Here is a 17978-nt window from a genome sequence, read left to right on the forward strand (position 1 = left end):
ATACACAATTTACTGAGCTTCTGCTTCTCTTCTTTCTGGGTCCCTTCCCTCACTTTGCTGACAAATATCCTCAAAAACTTCTGAGAAAGCTTGGGAGGCTGAGTCTCTGAGAAGAGTTTATTCTGATAGCACGTTTCTTTGATAGTTAGTCTGGGTTGTATATCATATTCCCAGCCTCGAAGCCTTTGTTTTGTTGTTTAGCATTCAGAGTGGCTGTTGAAAAAGTGTATGTGAGTTTTCTTCTTGACTTTGAGCATTAAATATATATACATACACATGTATTTTCTCTGGAAGTTTTAGCGACTTCTCTTTATCTTCAGTGTTCTGAAATTTCACACTGAAGTTCCTGATTATGTGTTTTTCATTCATTTTGTATAGATGTTATTAAGCCCTTTCAATCTTAATGTCCATGTTCTGCTACAAGAAATTTTCTCCTGTTATTTTTTGATAATAATGTCTTTTCATCCGATTTTAATTTTCTTTCTTTTTGAAACTCATTATTTGGACAATATATTTGCTAGATTGATTATTTTTAAAAATCTTTTCACATATTTTCCTTCTTGCATTCTTTTGACTATTTTCTGAAAGATTTTATTGTTTACCTTTTCTTATAAACATTGTATTTTTTTTAACTCTCAGCAATAATTTTTAATTCCAGGAGCTCTTTTTTTTCCTCTGTCCTTTTTTCATATTGTTTTACTTTTCATGGATGTAATATCCTCTTGAGTCTATCTAAGGATGCCATTTAGAGACTTTTCATTCTGTTTCCTGAATTCTCTTATTTTTCTCTAAAGTTAATTTTTCTCTTTACTTCTTTCTCTTTCATGTTGCAGGCTTTCTAAAAATGCCTCTGTTTCTCTGTTGCCTTATCATATTAATGAAAAAAGCAACACACAAGTTCACTCTGAGCTCTGGTATAGAGATAGAGATTCTCTACAAGCAATGTTTACCTAGGGGGAACTGGCAGGCAAGGGACCCTCATAGTTTGGTGCCCCTAAGCAGCAGAATACAGAGAGCGCCATCTGCCCTAACTTCTACCACTTCCTTCAGTTTCTTTAGAGAAGAGCCCTTCGGTTCCAGTGGTTGCGGTAGCAGGGGTAGTGGTGGTGAGTAGATACCTTGATGCCAGGTGTTTTGTTAGTGAAGATCAGTCGGGTTGTGCTCTCTGTTGTTAGTCCCATACCTTTCTTTACCTTCAATAGTACCTGCCATTTCTCAGTCCTAATCCTTTTCAGGGTTCTTCAAGGAAAGCCATCTCCAGCCAGAGCCATAAGTCTCTCCACATGAACTCATGTCTGTCTGTCCACTGGTCAGCTTCATTGCCCACCAGCCCTTCATCCCATGTTTGTCTCCTAGAAATCTGTGAAAATCTCGTCTATTGATGCTCACCTCCCCTCTCCCTGGCCACCATTTTCTTATTGTTACAGGATTTTATCTTCCTTATTCTCTACTATTATTTTAACAGGGTTTCATGGTAGGTAGTAGGGTAGAGATAAACACATGTACATCCACCATCTGGAACCAAAAGTCGCAGATAAACTTCTAGAGGAACACTGTCATCTCCATTTTAACACTGTATTTGCAGAAAGCACCTTGTCATTCAGTATTTATTAAATCTTCACCACAGCTTCATGAGATAGACAAAATTATCCCTGATTTATAGTTAACAAAAATCAGATGCAGTAAGATTGATTTCCTCAAGGTTAAAACACTAGAAATGCAAAGCTAAGTACTGTAATCCCACCACCACCAATACAGCCACATTGAGAGATCACAGCTTTCAAGATGTGCTTTCAATCACTGGCGTATTTTAGGATGTACAATGGTATCATGTAAAGGGCTCTTGGCTGGAAGAGTCAGGAGGCCTAAAATCTAGTCTTATTTCTCCTTACTAATCAACCACACCACCAAGGGTTTTTATTTCCTCATCTGTAAAGTGACAGGGTCAGAGACGATGACATTTCCAGAGTTCTTTTCAACTTTAATGGTTGGTGTTTCTATAACCCTAGAGATTATGTCGCCAAATGATATAGTTTGGGACCTAATAAACATTACCGTAGAAGTGTTTTCTGAGCGTGTTGCTGTGGTTTTACAATGCCCTGCCCTTAGTGGGATGGACTTCATCGAGAATTTTCTAGGGCACCAAATTAAGTCTAATAATATTTAATAGTGAGGACTCTTGCCTAATTAGGACAGTCATGCTCACTTAGTCGAGATGCCTCTAGGTGATTGTGTGGTGTATCTTCAGAACTGGAGGTGGGAGGAAACTGGTGATGCTTTGGGCTTCTTCAAATAATTCTGTTAGTTCAAAGTCAGAAGAGCAGCCCAGAGAAAGCAAACTCTTCTCCAGAAGAGTCATCTCTCCTGGGTGAGAAGAATCAATTCTCCTAGGAAGATTACCCTTCAGTTCTCTACTAAAAATCAATTAGTAAAGGGCACTCTGGCTTCCAGAGAGAAGGCTCCTCACGGATAGGCTGGTCTGGTGTGCCGACTGCTCAGGATAGATGTGTGCCACAGCAGACACAGTTGTACGGTGTCTGCCAGAGAGAGTCTTATACTCCACGTTACAAGACAAATCCACATAAAGAAGAGAGGCAGGAGCTGAATCTGAGGCTTAATAAAAGGGAAGACTTGAAACATACACAAACATGCATGCATGCTTATTAGCCAAATTTTAAAAAAGCATGAGATTATAGATTCTTCTTTACAATCTTCATAACCACAGCAGGAATACTGAACTTAGCACCTGGTTGTTTTTAGCCATCAGTCTTCTCTCTCTTTAGATTAAATGAGGGTCTCTGTTTCTTCGGTTTCTTGAGGTTTGTTGAGTGAATTGACAGCTTTCACTACACTGGAACTCAATAATTTTGGATATAATAAAATATTTACTACCTTTAAAAAAACTAGGGCTTCCCTGGGGGCGCAGTGGTTGAGAGTCCGCCTGCCGATGCAGGGGACACGGGTTCGTGCCCCAGTCCGGGAAGATCCCACGTGCCGCGGAGCGGCTGGGCCCGTGAGCCATGGCCGCTGAGCCTGCGCGTCCGGAGCCTGTGCTCTGCAGCGGGAGAGGCCACAACAGTGAGAGGCCCGCGCACCGCAAAAGAAAAACAAAAAGAAACTATAATTTGGGGATTTCCCTGGTGGTCCAGTGGCTAGGACTCCATGCTCCCAGTTCGGGGGGCTCAGGTTCCATCCCTGGTCAGGGAACTGGATCCCGCGTGCCGCAGCTGAGAGTTGGCATGCTGCTGCTAGGAGTTAGCATGCCGTGACTGAAAGATCCCACATGCTGCAATTAAAAAAAAAAAAAGAAAAAGATCCCGCATGTCGCAATGACGATCCTGCGTGCCACGACTAAGACCCGATGCAGCCAAATAAATAAATAAATATTAAAAAAAACTATGATTTTGTTTTTAAAATTTTAATTATTTTGCCCTTGTTATAAAATCTTCAGTTTATGAGCAAATGAATGTATGTTTCATAGTAGTTTAAAATACTTTATGTGACATTGGAAGATTGTCTCGATTTGGAAAGCAAAGCAATTATGCCAGTAGGTACTCAATCAATGACAAATGTTGTTTATTAGATAACTGCTAAGAATACATTTTATAAATTAACCCATATAATGCTTTATCAGTATTATGGTCTATCTGATGACTGTTAAATATGCCAACAACTTCAAGTGTTAAATAAATTGCTTCAGTTCGGAGTTGATGTCTTTCTCTTCGTGGCTGTATATTATTACATTATTTGTTCTCCTAAATAAGGTCATCTTATGACCTACAGAATTCCTAGGAATCTCTACTCACTTTGAAATTCAGATTTATTGGATCAATTTATAAGGTCAAAGTTGTGCCACCACTACACAGGCACAAGAATTTCTTCAGCTATAGGTTCGGGTTACACCTTGGATCCACAGAAGAGTTTTACATTTAATTCTGGACTTTAAAAGAACCGGGATAGGAGCAAGAAGGATTGTGGATGAGTTAATGAGGAAAGCAAAGATCAGTGAGGTCAGAGGCTGGTCAAGGTTGCAGAGGTGTCTCAGTTACTTATTTGTGATTTTCTTTAGACCTCAGTTTTATGAGTTTTACACTGGAGGCGCTGTACTCAATCTCTCTAGCCTTATAATATGACGTTAATGTCTCTTGCTCTCCGCATGGTTTTTCTCAAGACACTTTATAAGACTATGGTGATCTTCTGAACCCAACAGCTAGTGATATAACAAGGTCATTTTCAGATTTAGGAAATATCTGAAATATATTTCATAAATATAAAAGTCTAGCAAAGTCAAGCAAAGATACAAATGTATTTTACCTTTAAAAATTCTAGCAAAGGGCTTCCCTGGTGGCGCAGTGGTTGAGAGTCCGCCTGCCGATGCAGGGGACACGGGTTCGTGCCCCGGTCTGGGAAGATCTCACATGCCGCGGAGCGGCTGGGCCCGTGAGCCATGGCCGCTGAGCCTGCGCGTCCGGAGCCTGTGCTCCGCAACGGGAGAGGCCACAACAGTGAGAGACCCGCGTACCGCAAAAAAAAAAAAAAAAAAAATCTAGCAAAGGTAAAAAAAAATCAAATCACATTTACTTATACATTTAAATAATTGCCTTTTTCATAAAAATGCTTTAAGAAATTAAGACAATGCCAGTAAATCTCCCTATTTATTGTCTACTTTGGACTCAATTGTGCCCCAAATTCACATGTTGAACCCTAACTTCCAATGTGACTGTCTCTGGAGACAGGCCCCTAAGGAGGTAATTAAAGTTAAATGAGGTCACAAGGATGCGTCCCTAGTCTGATAGGGCTGAGGACCTTAGAAGAAGAGGAAGAGGTCTCTCTGTCTCTCTGTCTCTGTCTCTGTCTCTCTCTCTCTTTCTCGCTCTCTTTGTGCATGCAAAGGAAAGGCCATGTGAGGACACAGCAAGAAGATGGCCATCTACAAACTAGGAAGAGAGGTCTCACCAGAAACAGAACCCATTCGAACCTTGATCTTGAACTTTCCAGCCTCCAGAGCTATGAGAAAATAAATTTCTGTTGCTTAAGACACGTAGTCTGTGCTCTTCGGTTATGGCAGCCCAAGCTAACTAAGACATTTTCCATACTTATTAAAGGTACAGAGAAATGAGTAAAATATGCCATAGAGGTCCATGGGAGTCCTCAGAATAGCTCTAGTGCTATTCTTTGTGGAATGCTTGACTTTCTGGAAATCATGGCATCTGACTCTAACTCCCTATTGGGTTGCAAAAGGGAAGGTCTGATTCTGGTATCACTCTAATTAATATTCAGGTAATGTATACCACATGTGTAATTTTAAATGAAACAGTGGCAAAGTCTATCTGTTGATGTTTACAGACACTCAAGATGATGTCTTAAGATTCATTCTGTCCAAGATAGAGAAAGGTACTGGTGTTCCCTCCAGGGTGGAGAATACTGTGGGGTGTCCTATAGGGCTGCAGTGTTGTCACTACCAGCTTTCTTGGACTTCTACAGGTTGTTCTGCCTTCTCTCATAGTGAGTAAGCTTAGGGACAAGCAAAAAATAATAATAATACAGGTCAGATGTGAATGTTACCTTCCCTCCCAGTTACTAGAATCAAAAGGGTGTAACTGGGGCTTCCCTGGTGGTGCAAGTGACTGAGAGTCCGCCTGCCGATGCAGGGGACACGGGTTCATACCCCGGTCTGGGAAGATCCCACATGCCACGGAACAGCCAGGCCCGTGAGCCATGGCCGCTGAGCCTGCGCGTCCGGAGCCTGTGCTCCGCAACGGGAGAGGCCACAACAGTGAGAGGCCCGCGTACCACAAAAAAAAAAAAAAAAAAAAGGGTGTAATTGAGTAATCATCCACAAGCACAGAGAAGCTAAAGGTTAAGTGACTTGCCCACAGTGTTCATTCACAGGAAGTAAATAGAGTCCAGATATGAAACGAGCTTTCTCAGATTCCATTGTTCAAACTCTTACCCAGTCCACTACACATAACTCCTCTCTCTATATATGGAGAATATGACTGGGCCTAAAAAATGTATGACACAGGCTCCATGGGATAGCAAAATACTTTATAATGTCCTATAATGGGTGCATATTCCTCGATGGAAAACAACATGAAATATGAGATGTTTTTAAAAACACCAAAGCCATTCCAAACAACTGGGTGTTATAGTGTAATTGTTTTCTTCCTTTGTAAATTATCTGGGATGTGGACAAGTCAAATGATCCTCATGTATGTTCAAGAGAAGTAAACTTATTTACTTTCTTTGACTGGTTCTCATTTTGTTGTCTCTTATAGAGGCGCACTCTTTAAAGAAAAATAATGATTTGGTCGTGTGACCTTTGTCAAAATCATTTGTAAACACTCCTACATAATGGAAAAGAATCAACCTTGATATAAACTAAAATAAAGCTGTTTTTCTTGACTGAAAGTACTTGCCTAAAAAAGAATTTCAATTTACTTTCAACTAGCAAAGATGTGATGTTGTTTTATCTGTAGCACAGGAGAGTAAAGTAACAACAATCAATCTCTGAATTTCTAAGAAGATCATGCAGGTTGTTCCAAGTCTATATGTCTGAAATTATGTAATACAGATTTTAATGTTACTTGAACTTGCTTTCCATTTAAAAAGTATTGGCCTTATAAGCAAAATGCACTACAGGCAATGACTTTTAATTGTAGTTTTTCATGCAGTTTGTAGTGTCCAGGTTTTTATTTACCCAGTAAGCTGGTAATAAATTGTTATCTCGAGCAATTCACAACTTAACAAGCTAACATTTTGCCATAATATTAACTAAGAAGAATTCCATTTGCTGCTGACAAATGGGGTCATACTTTCCAGTAGCTCTTGCGAGTACATTTTGGTCAGCCAAGGGCGTGCTTAGGTAAACTGTCTCACCTAACACCAAAACCCTGTAGTTTATAGTAAAAGATAAAAGTGGCAATCTTACAATAAAGGCTCAGCAGGGAGTCAGCTCACTCTGGGAATGGTATTGGATGGTACTAAGAACAAGAATATTTAATTGGTTTCAAGTTTTATTTCTCTGTCTTGGAATAAGATCTCGCAAGAGAATGATGAAGAGGCACACAATAAGGGCAAATAAAAATGATCTAGTGTGGAAGCTTAGGGATCTCGAACAAGATCCTCCCATCTGTAGCAATTACCATTTTAGATAGGTGAAACATATCCGAATTTTAAAAAAATCAAACTTCTGGGGAACAGGTACTGTGAGCTGCCACACTAATAAGTAATGGTTCTCGCTCTGTGTTTCCTAAATTCCTCCTGTAGCACTTTCTTGTGCATTTCCTTTCCTTCAGTCACCCGTGGGAATGAAGTCCCTGGTTAGAGGAGATGAAGAGTGTCTGGTCATCATCTTTTAAATAAGAAATTCTCATAGGTTTGATGATAGGTATTGTATCTAATCTAAACATTTTCTTCTCTATAATGAATAATCTCACTTCCCTACATCTTTCCTCATCTCCTCTCATTTCAAAATCCCTAGTTCATTGGAGAGCTGGAAAGAGCAATAGGCAAAGGATTAAAAGTTAAGGCTGCAGTTACAATTCTGCCACAAACTAAGTGTGTGCCTTTGGATAAAACACTTCAACCTTTCTGAGATTCATCATCAGTAAAATGTGAAGTTTGGACAGATTTATCTCTGACTGTTGGTCTAGCTCTAAAACCAAAGTTCTGATGCTTCCCTGAAATCTATCCAGTTCTCCCAGGTTGATTAGGGAATCTAGAACTGGACATAGCACACTGGTGCTAAGTATAGAAGTTAGGCCATCACTGTGACTTGCTTTATTATTATTTCTGAATCCTAGTCTCACAATAATATTTTTAAATTGTTGAACTTCAGTGGTAAAAGAATCATTTGCTTATTCATGTTAACCTCAAGACTTTTTTCCTGCTAATCTTGTTCATCCTTATTAGCTTAGAATATTTTTAGCTTTGTTTTTAAGTGTATCAGCTGAAGATTTACCTGATTAACACTCATTTTGTTTGCTACTCATTATTCCTCCAACATAGTATTTCATTATTATAATCTGGGCAACCATGGACTGGCCAGCCTTTCCACCCAGCAATACATGATTTGCTCCTTTAATTATAATTTTCACAAATCACCAAAGAAAATATTCAGCAGTATCAGGCCCGGTGCCGGTCCCAGACAACTACCACCAGTACTGACACTGAGCCTCTCATAAGTCCTTTCTGCATAATGACCATGAGTTGTGTGATTCATCCTAGAACCTACGTTCCCAACTGACTTATTTTCCATGTCTCTGTTCATTTGACTATGTTTAGTGTGTATATGTTCTATTGATCTACTTCCTTTGAGAGATAGAAAAGCAGCCCAAGTTGATAGGATGACACCTAGAAACCTGTTTAGAAGATATATGACAAAAGGAAACTTAGCATGGCAGGAAAATGAAAACACAAAAGCAACCGAAAAATCATAGCCAACTGAACTATATCAGTTACTATATTAAATATAATCTCCAATTAAAAACAATTATCAGAATAGATAATAATACAAACCCAACTATATGCCACCAATATGAAGCACACTTTATTTTTTTTAATTATATATATGTAAGACTTTACTTTTTTTTTAACTTATTTATTTTTTGGCTGTGTCAGGTCTTAGTTTCGGCACGCGGGCTCTTCGTTGTGGTGTGCGGGATTAGTTGCCCTGCAGCATGTGGGATCTTAGTTCCTCGAGCAGGGATGGAACCCACATCCCCTGCATTGGAAGGCAGATTCTTAACCACTGGACCACCAGGGAAGTCCCGAAGCACACTTTAAATATAGAGTTGCGAACAGTTTAAAAGTAAAAAGATAGGGAATAAAACACTATCCAGGCACTAATAATAAGAAAGCTAGTGTGACTGTATTTATGTCATAGTAGGCTTCAAATAATAAGTATTATCCAAGATAAAGAGAGATATTTTATAATATAAAAAATTGAATTTATCAAAAACATGACAATTTTGAATGTAATACAACTAATAAAAAAGCTTCAAAGTACATGAAACAAAAATTGACAAAACTAAATAGGGAAATAGATAAATTCACAATCATCACAGGAGACTTTAACAGCCAATTCTCAGCAACTGATAGAACAAATAATTTTTTTAAAAGTCAATAGCAATGCAGAAGATTTGAATGACACTAACAACAAGTCACCTAATAGACTTTTATAGAATACTACATCTGACAGATGCAGAATATACATTCTCTTCAAGCACACCTGAAATATTAAACAAAAAAGGCAATATGCTAGTCTATTAAAAACTTTCAATATATTTAAAAGGATTGAAATCACAGAGTATTTTATCTGATCCCAACAGAATTATATTAGAAATCAATAACAAAAAGATATCAATAAATTCCTCCAAATATTTGGATTTTAGGCAATACTTTTAAATGACCCATTGGCCAAAGAAGAAGTCACAAGAAAAGTTAGAAAATATTTTGAATGGAACAATAAAAAATACAACATATTGAAATTTGTAAGATGCAGCTAAAAGAATGTTTAAAAGGAAATCCATAGCTTTAAATATTTATATTAGAAAAACAAGAAACCTCTAAAATTAATTATCTACCCTTCCACCTTAAAATTCTAGAAAAATAAAAGAAAATTAAGGGACTTCCTTGGCGGTCCAGTGGTTAAGACTCCACGCTCCCAGTGCAGAGGGCACGGGTTCGATCCCTGGTCCGGGAAGATCCCACATGCCACAGAGCAGCTAAGCCCGTGTGCCACAACTACTGAGCCTGCGCTCTAGAGCCCACGAGCCACAACTACTGAGCCCGCGTGCCTAGAGCTTGTGCTCGGCAACAAGAGAAGCCACTGCAATGAGAAGCATGCGCACAGCAATGAAGACCCAGTGCGGCCAAGAAAATAATAATAATAAATAAATAAAAATAAATAAATTTTTTAAATTAAAAAAATAGAGCAGAAGTCAATGAAATGAATCTCAAATAATAATAAAATTAACATTTGGAAGAATCAAAAGTTGGTTCTTCTGAAAAGTGAATACAAGTGAAGCCTCTATCAAAACTAATCAAAAACAAAAGGTAGAAGAAAGAAAATACCAAAATCAAGAATGAAAGAAGGACTATCACCATAGATCCTATAGACGATCCTATAGAAGAATAGGAGAAGAAGAAGAAGAAGAAAATACTATGGATTTGTGCCAACAATTTTGACAACATAGATGAAATGGACAAATTCCTTGAGAAACATTATTTCCAAAATGGATACAAGGGGAAATATATAACCTGAATAAGAGTATCTATGTTAAAGAAATTGAATTTGTAGCCCTACATTGGGAGCCAAGTGCTGTAGGCTGATGGAAAGGAAGGCAGGCAATGGGGACATAGTTCTTCCCACTGATCTAAAAACCAATCTGAGTCATAGGCCATGCACCTTAAAGCTGTCCAAGATCTCAGACATCATCTGTGTCAGCTCTCTAATTTTACAGGTGGAGAACTTGACACCCAGAGAGGTTAAATATTTGCCCATGATCACCAGGCTAGTTAGTGGTAACCAAAATATCCATATTCCCAACACCGTATGAAGTCATTATATCTGGATGCCTCTAGCACTTACAATTACCCACCATTTTCAAAGTCAAAGTCAGGGGCCCATCAGTGCTTACACTCTTGACTCTCCTTCAGTCCCTTTAAGGCTTTCTCTGATAGATACTCGAACCAGATTTAGACCAGAAAGGAAAGAGTGAGTAACTGTGCCTGAGCCCGTAAGCCTCTAGGGCTGGCTCACAACTGAGAAAGAGTTTCATCGCAAGGAACTGCATTTCAGTTTCTTCCGGCCACTTCTCCATAGAGGTTTTAAGACCAGAGAGGGGAATGCAGTGCATCATTGAATTGAACCATGAGGCGAACACAACCGTTCATTTGCATTGAGTTTAAACATAGTAATTTTATTGGGCTCTAAAAATAAATGTGAGGGTCATTTATATTTTCACGATGTAAGCAAAATTTTGCCCTCCAAACTATAACCTCATTGTTTTTACTCCTGTGTAATTTTAGAAAACCTAGAGACCATGATTGTCTCCCAGATTTCCTTTGGAGACTGGGTCTGCCGTCTAATGCTCTGTTTATATTTTAATACAAACTGACGTTCCTCGTGGTAGTAAAAGCTTTGCAGGGCTGTGTGCGTGGGAACAGTGGACATTGGGGGCCTGGAATTACCCAAATCATTGACCCTCAGAAAGACTTCCTCTTTTATCCTTGCACCCAGACATTCTGGACTATTACAGAAAGAGATTTTCATGGTTAGAGTTGCTGTTCTCATAGTCTCTAGTCATTCACGTCGGTGTGTTTCAGAGCGCTGTGAGAAATCCTGTCAGCACCAGTCAATCTGGGAGGCCCCAAGAGGTCCTGAAGTCCATGGATGGCTCAGTAGGTAAGCTCCAGAGAACTGCAAAGTCTGCTGATTCTCTTTCCTCCAACTCTTTTGACCTGACTTCCCAGGCCCCAAGACTGAGAAGTGTAGGCCAGGTAGCACTCACCAAGCCTGCTGAAAATACAAACTGAGAACTCGGCCGGGAGGCGGGGAGTAAAACTGTGAATACGTAAATGGAAATGGAAAGGATCACTTCTGGAAAGTTTCCAAAATGTATTAATTGGGCAACAGCTAGTCAGCTGTTTTGGAAAATGAGTCAAAGTTGAATGCCTTCCACTGTACATTAGAGTAAATAAGCCTCTCTTTAGGATGCTAATATTAGCCTTTCTTTCTAATTCATGTTTTTTAATAAAAAGAAATACATTCATATTTTCCCTAATTTTCTTCTTTTCTCATCATGCCAAGATTTATGATGTACTTCAAAATTTGGTTTCAAATGTCTGTTTTAATTATATGTGAACCACCGTTAATTGCCCTGGTGCCAATGTGTTAAGAGCCTTTAGCGACCTCATCTAACATGAATCTAGACATCTATACGTGGGACTCGATGACATGCTGTACTCCTGAGAGCAGTCATTGGATCGATTCCATAGCGTTGCTGTGACAGTGTGGAAGCACCATGGGGCATTTTCAGAAGCAGCATGGAGGCTATAAGCCAAAACAAAGTGTCCTGGCATAAATCCTCAGTAAGTATTTATTAAGATCAATGGCTACATACAGTGTGCTGATGGTAGCTTTCTGCTCTGAGTTAAAATTAAGGTGAATTGTATTATCGATGAATTAGGACCTCCTCTACGCCTTTAAAGAACAGGACAGGGGTCTGTTTTTTGTTTTTTTTTCACACACAACTTACATATCTTGCTAGTTACCAGACATTGCATCGTCATGTTTACACATTCTTTTAACCTATAGCCAGTCTGTAGTGGTTTGGTGACAATGATGTGACCTACAGAAAAATCTTGGATAAGGGCCAGGATCAGATTGTGGTGAGTCATTTGACCTCTACTTATGTGGACAGTTTGAAGGCGCTAACAGTCAGTTCATAATCACATTCAAAGCACTCAGTGTGTAATAGCCAGCACTGGTAAAAAGCGGTGCCTTTCAGAGAGGGTTCCTTGAAAGTTAGAGGGGAGAAGGAGGACCCAGAGGACCCTCAAGACTAGAAGATGTTTACAGAAGGCAAGATTCTTGTTGGCCAGGGATAAAAGAATAATTTTCTTCTCCTTTATATATGTTTTCAAAAATCGGTGGTTGCAAGACCTTATCCGGATCTGCATTATCTTAGATATTCTTGAGTACTGTTTTGAGCATTTGGGGTATATTTTCCAGGACGCCCTCTTCCCTCAAAGAGGTTTCCTTCAAAGGAAAGAAGAAGATTTGGGGTTTGAACTTACACCCTGGAAATAAAGAATATTTAACTGAAAGGATCTTCTAGGATAAGAACATAAGACATACCAAGTAATTCAATGAAAGCAAATGAAATAATTTTGCTCTCATTTCTGCAACCAAAAAGAAGAGAGAATTGATATTGTCATATTTTTTACAGTCTTTAACAGTCATAAACTCTTCCGTAAGCACTGCCTCTCCAGTTGAGCTTATGATCTGAAGTACTAAATCCAATCAGCTGAAGTCGAATCAGTTGTCAAAAGGAAACATCTTTTGACCCTAAAAACTGGTCTGGAGCAGTGATTCTCAAATCCTGCGTCTGGAATCACTAGTGATCCATTATAGTCCTTGTTCATGGATCCTGCGTGATTCAAGATCTAATGTAACCCCGTCTAAGGCACTCAATTTTTAAGTCAATATTATACACAGAGTACCAGACCTAGACATCTCTTTATAGATTTGTTATCAAAATTGTTGCAACTTGACTTCTAGTTCTGGGCACAGTCCTCCAGGGAACATCTGTGAATTTTTTTGTTGGTTGATTGGTTTTATTTACCAAAATAGTAGCCCTCTGCCCAAACATAAATTGAGAGCTGCTGGTCTCAAGAGTAATATCAGCAAATTGAGGTTATTTAACTTTAAAATCTACTGTCTGTCTTTGTCTTTGCCTAAGCTAATGACTCATTTCAAGTTGTTCTAGTCAATTATTTCCTGTTTCCTCATTCTGAGTTCAGAAATAATAAAGTAGTGGTTACTGAGGGTTTTGTTTATACATTTGATCTAACAACTACTGCCTTTTCAGTAAATAAATGCTAAGCTCAAAGAAGTTTTCACATTTTCTTTCTTAAAGTATTTCAACATAAATGACAAGAATTTTCACAAAGGATTTTTCCAGAAATTTGATAGGGCATCTGTGACTCCATTTTTTAAGTCTTGGATTAAAATACTGAATGCCAGTAGAAGCTAACACAACATTGTAAAGCAACTATACTCCAATTAAAATTAATTTAAAAAGTAAAATAAGGGGCTTCCCGCGTGGCGCAGTGGTTGAGAGTCCGCCTGCCAATGCAGGGGACGCGGGTTCGTGCCCCGGTCCGGGAGGATCCCACGTGCCGCGGAGCGGCTGGGCCCGTGAGCCATGGCCGCTGAGCCTGCGCGTCCGGAGCCTGTGCTCCGCAACGGGAGAGGCCTGCGTAACGCAAAAAAAAAAAAAAAAAAAGTAAAATAAAATAAAATATTGAATGCCCCTTGACCATGGACATTGCCATAAGTAACTCAGCTCTGTATATTTCATCAGATTGGCAATGAAGCTCTGGTAGTCTCTGAAAGATGGCCTGATTAGTGTTCAGTAATAATCTTTGCTTTTCTTTGACTACTCCTAAAACACTGAATATGGTGTATCTTTTGAATGTACTAGTGTTTTTCAAAGACAACAATTTCTAAAGAACTCATTCTTTAAAGTTTTTTCTTAGGGAAGTTTCTTAAATAGTTTTCATATTGCACTGACAAATTGATATAGAGTATATTTGGATGTTTAGTAGTATCAATAAGTCTTATCATCCTGTATTAATTCTTCAAATGTTAATCTTTTGTTTGTTTGTTTGTTTTTTCTACCCCCTAGGAAATCCTGAATTATAAAAGAAATGTCATTAGGAATCAGTGACACTGAAGTTTGGAAGAGGCAGTTGGAAATGGTTATATGTACCCTTTGACATACAGAACAAAAATTATGGACCTGCGTTTCTAAAGTATGCAACAAATTCTTTGTCAAATTTGCTGTAAACAGAGAAAAGGATGATCAGTTGGGCAATGACTTATTATTCCACATTCACAGAGCTGTGTCATTTCCTGTCAGCTAAAGGGTGAGGGCTAAGTCCACACAGCAGCAGTAAATCATATTAGCAGTCAGCATTAATGAGGAAAAACAGGACCAAATTCTACAACCCAGACCGAAGTACCCTTACCAAACAGCCTACACAGCTTATTGCAGTGCCCTTGACAGGACACTCAGCCATAATTTTAAAGGAAAAGAAAAGAAAAGATTCCTCTCCAAGAGAACAGATTCTTCCCAAACAACAAGTTCAATCCATTGACTTTTATGAGTCTTCTTTCCTCAATTCCTCTTTCTCCAAAAAAAAACCCGCCTCCTGTTCGGTTGATGTTATATAAGGCCAGCTGAGTTAACCATCTCAAAAAAGGGACAGTTGGGAAAGTGGCACCGTTCACTACAGAGCAGGTCACAAGTTTACACCCTGCTGTTCTTTTATTTTTTAATTTTTTTTCCTGCTGTTATTTTATATTGAACTTCATGTATTTGAAGCTACTTCATACGCACCGTCTCTTAAATTCTCAGAGAGAATGCCTGTGACTCGTATCCATATTTTCTGACATAACGTCTATGAAAGCATCATGCACATTTTCTGTTTTTAATGTTATCTCTGCTCCGTTGACGATGCTTATAAGAGACCAGGGCTTTCTCCTCAAGGCACACTTGCTCCTTCAAACACTTCTGCTGGCGTCTGAGGAGAGGCAGGCAACCATGAATAAACAATTAGGATTATGCCTTAAATATTCCACTGTGAGCCCAGACCTCCCTAAATACACTGAACCTGAAAAGGGAGGAGGAGGGGATGCCTGACGTGTGTTTCTAAAGAAGAATGTTCCAAAGTAGAGGGCATGTGATCTTCTAAGCAGCCTTATTGTGGGACTTAAAGGAAGCAGATATTATCATTGTCTTGTAAGAATGAAACTAAGGAAAAGAATTCAGTCAGTGTTTGCCCAAGGTCAGACAGTGCTTTAGTTTCGCTGGGACTAAAAGTCAATGTCCTGACTTGTGGGCCAGTGCTCACAGAAAGAACACAGAGCTGTTGTTGTTTATCAGGTCTGTGCCATCCCTAGATGGCTGTTCTCTCTCAGTTAGCCCTCTCTCCAGGCCTGGAATCAACCTGTTTTGTGTCAGAGGGGATGCAGTTTCTATGGGAGGGGGTGCTTCCCTCTAGTAAGTAGAGGGTTGTTAACCACAGAGGAAAGAATTCTTAAGTTCAGACTTCTTAGGGCGGCTGAATGCTGAATGCACACGACGTAGTAACCAATCCATATGGAAATGTTTGCTATTTTTTCTCTTCTCTTGAACTTAGGGGTAATTAGAGAAAGGAGAGAGTAATAGGAAACAAGAAGAATAACAAAAGACAGGACATTAGGTAATGTATGATTCCCTAAATGGGGCTGCACTCCTTCCAAATGAATGTTTTCCTTAGGGAAAACCTTTCATTGCAATCTAAAATTTTAGTCTTTTCTAGGACTTTAGGTATCATTTAGATCTGAAAATCTCATTGAGGATAAGCAGTGTCATCAAAGTCATAGTTAGTGAAGTGACAGCTGCAAACGTAGAATTGGAGCCATTCATTCAAATAATCAAGTCATTACCCTGCTTCAAGCCTTCCTGTGTCTGACTACATATTGCCCTTAGAATGAAATCCAAATTCTATGAACCTATCTCCAAGGCCCATTTATTAGCTCCTGTCCTTTTTCTCCTGCTCTCCTATCTATTTTCTCCCTCCTTCAGTGGGCCTACTGACTCCAGCCTTCCTTCTGTTTCTTCCACCTGCTGAGTTCTTCTCTGCATATAACCTTTTCACTGTCAGTTCCCTTACCTTCCAGTGGACCTTCTCAAGGTTGATTTGTTCTCACCATTAAAGACTCATCCTCCTTAGAGAGGCATTGCCAGGCCACTGGGTCTAATCCCCACCTTCCTACGCTTCATCATGCCATCGTGTTTTGTCTTCATAGAACTTGGCACATTCATTCTTATTTGTGTACTTGCTTACTTCTTTATTGTCTATCTCTTGTCTGACATATGTACTCTGTGAGAGCAGCAAGCAGGCTGGCTTGTTTACTGTTATATCTACAGTTTCTAGAACAGTGCCTGGAATATAGCAGGTGCCTAATAAATATTTGTTGAACTAAATGCTAAATGAATTTTTTAAATATATTGAGTATCTACTACACAGTAGTAGAGACTCAAAGAAGACAAGGAAATAATTCTTAGCCTAAAGGGATTCAAAGCCTGGTGACTTCAGGCAGTTGTTTTTCTACCCTATTACACAGCCATTAAATTTCACTCAGCAGGGACTTCCATGGTGGTGCGGTAGTTAAGACTCTGCCTGCCCATGCAGGGGACACGGGTTCGATCCCTGGTCCGGGAAGATCCCATATGCTGAGGAGCAGCTAAGCCCGTGCACCACAACTACTGAGCCTGCGCTCTAGAGCCGGTGATCCACAACAAGAGAGGCCGCCGCAATGAGAAGCCCGCGCACCGCAACGAAGAGTAGCCCCCGCTCGCCGCAGTTAGAGAAAGCCTGTGCACAGCAACGAAGAACCAACGCAGCCAAAAATAAAATAAATTTATTTAAATAAATATAATTAATTAAAAATTAAAAAAATTTCACTCAGCAACTGGCAGATTCCTGGAGATTCAGGTCACCTGATTTCCAAAAATAGTCTATGGTTCCAGATTATTCAGTAAAGTGATTAGGTCTCTCATTTTGCCTGGGCCAGACCCTGTTTACAACTGTTGTTCTGACCATTAGTGGTACCCCCTTCTGCTCTCAAAAGTGTCCCAGCTTATATGATAAATTACATGCTCATCTTATTCATTGTCAGCCAAATACTAATAATTCATAACTATTGCTAGTTAGAGCAGCTTAACCACATAAACTATATCAATTCAGGAATGTGGTAGGTCAAGTCATATTTCCAGAAAGGAGCAACTTCCTAAGTTAAAAATCTGAGGGAAAAAAAAAAAGGGTGGATCTATTCTCCTAGCTCCAATTAGTGAGTGCACTCATGAGGCCAGAATTTCCCAAGATATGTTCAACAGTTCTGAGAAGTGAAAATGAGAGTTACGTGTGAAGTATAAAGTAGGTGGAGGATTCTTTAATGTGCCAGAAGCTATCCTGCAAACTTCACTTGCATTTCCTCATCATTACTATTACGACTCTCATTTTACAGATGATGAAATTGAGGCTTAGAGAGGTTAAGTAACTTATCCGAGGTCACACGGATACACTTCTTTGTGATTTCCTGCCCCCAACCACTATGTCCATGGCTTCTCAAACAAGTAAATAATTAGATCAAAGTTTCCTGTGCTTAAGTAGTTTTGAGGAATGCTGGATTAAACTAC

At 39.3% G+C, this 17978-nt stretch overlaps 1 long non-coding RNA gene across 1 annotated transcript in view; it reads left to right on the plus strand.

Moving 5' to 3' along the window:
* The window catches only part of LOC113633371 (uncharacterized), a 158502-nt gene extending 141529 nt beyond the window's left edge, over positions 1 to 16973 (plus strand). Inside the window, exon 3 of the long non-coding RNA XR_003438160.1 lies at positions 14418 to 16973. This is a non-coding gene — a long non-coding RNA (uncharacterized LOC113633371). The remainder of the gene's footprint in view (positions 1 to 14417) is intronic.
* The last annotated feature ends 1005 nt before the right edge of the window (positions 16974 to 17978 follow it).

This window comes from Aethalodelphis obliquidens, unplaced genomic scaffold, assembly GCF_003676395.1.
Source record: "Aethalodelphis obliquidens isolate GAN/ISIS:26980383/991018 unplaced genomic scaffold, ASM367639v1 scaffold2, whole genome shotgun sequence".
NCBI lineage: Eukaryota > Metazoa > Chordata > Mammalia > Artiodactyla > Delphinidae > Aethalodelphis > Aethalodelphis obliquidens.